The sequence below is a fragment of the Myotis brandtii genome, unplaced genomic scaffold, assembly GCF_000412655.1.
Source record: "Myotis brandtii unplaced genomic scaffold, ASM41265v1 scaffold35, whole genome shotgun sequence".
Taxonomy (NCBI): Eukaryota; Metazoa; Chordata; class Mammalia; order Chiroptera; family Vespertilionidae; genus Myotis; species Myotis brandtii.
The window spans coordinates 328,582-330,130 of record NW_005363467.1 but is presented as its reverse complement, the minus strand read 5'-3'; the positions used below and the strand labels follow the sequence as shown (position 1 = coordinate 330,130).

Sequence of the window (1,549 nt, the reverse complement as noted above, 5' to 3'; positions counted from 1 at the left end):
GCCCGGGCCCCGGGGAGCCCGGGAGAGGGAGGCCCGAGCCCGAGGCCACGCCGCCCCTCTCCTTAGCGCGGGTCACACCGCCAAGCGGCTGATGGAAAACACCCACCGCAGTGTGAAATCAACACGTTCTCACTCCAATAGACGGAAAACAGCCAGCCCTTTCGCTGCAGACACGCTCTCCCCCCGAGGTCCGCGAGGCGGCAGCACGCGGTCCCCGTCCCCGTCCGCATCGCGTCCCCTTGGATGGCACCAGCCACAGGTGTCCTCGCCCGCCCCATCTTCCCCGGGCCCCTGCACCTTGGCGACTGCGAATACACCCGATCGGGCGCTGCCTGCGGAGCCTCCCTGAGCGGGGCCTGTATCGACGGCCAGGATTTCAATGTTCCCTTTCGCTTGTGACGTCCCTGTGGCACATCGCAACCATGTCGACGGTAGACACACCGTCACACTGCCACGGGGAGTCGCGGCTCTCAGAAAGCCATTTCAAACCTTCCCTTCGATTTGGTTGTGGCAAAACCACCCCGAGGAATAGGGGCGCTTCCGGAACCAGAACGTGTCAGCGGCACCTCGGGACTGGGAACTGAAGCCTCGAGTTCATCGCGGCAGAAAACGTCAGAAAAAGGTGAAGAGTGTGACATTGCGCCTGGCCGACGTGGCTCAGTGGTTGAGTGTCGACCTACGCACCAGTCAGGGCACGTGCCCGGGTTGCAGGCTCCACCCCCAGTGTGGGGTGTGCGGGAGGCCGCCGATCCACGCTTCCCTCTCATCATTGATGTTTCTCTCTCTTTCCCTCTCCCTTCCTCTTGAAATCAATACAACGGGACATATTTTCATGGCCCCTTTGTTCCCTTCCCCACCACACAGCAGCGCCTCCCGGGCACAGGTCCGGCCAGCACCTGGCCCAGAGCTCCTGGGAGGAGAGGGGGGCCTGTGGCGTTGGAGTTCGTGTCCGGCCAAAGCCACCAGCACCGGGCGTCTTACCTTAGCTCAACTGCATGCTGTCGTAGGGACTGTCAGTCTGGCGAGAAACACCCTCGAAAGGAGGCAGCTGGCCCCGGCACTGACAGCTTGCGGGAGGGCCGTCCCAGGTCCCTGTCACAAGAGAAAATAGAGAAAGAAACGACGTAAAGTGAAATGTAACCAATCCGCCCCATCCTGGCGACAGGCGGGGGTCAGGGAACTTCACTGGAAAAGGTGAGAGAGGACATCCAAGCCCGAGTGGGTGCTGGAGGCACCAGAAGCTAAACAGTGCCCAGCGCTGGGACCTTTCATTTCCATCAGATCAATAAGAGCTTATATTTATCAGGGCTCCAAGCAGCTGCCAGGGCTGACAACCTCCACTTTATTTTCTCACTCCTGGCGCGGGATCGGGGCAGAAAGGAGAGGAGACGCGCGTTTCATGCTATTTACACCTGAAGACACAACCCCATTAAGAGGTCCTGTTTGTTAAAGACGCGGGGGCAGCGAGGACGCTGGCGGGAGCGGGAGCCTCTTTGTTCTCCCCAGCAGGCTCCCTCCTTTGCAATCCGGACCCAGCCGGCAGGTCGCC

General features: G+C 60.9%; 1 long non-coding RNA gene across 1 annotated transcript in view; it reads right to left on the bottom strand.

Moving 5' to 3' along the window:
- LOC102243947 overlaps positions 1–1,549 on the bottom strand; it is a 187,222-nt gene that overhangs the window by 88,412 nt on the left and 97,261 nt on the right. Inside the window, exon 2 of the long non-coding RNA XR_313890.2 lies at positions 982–1,092. This is a non-coding gene — a long non-coding RNA (uncharacterized LOC102243947). The remainder of the gene's footprint in view (positions 1–981; positions 1,093–1,549) is intronic.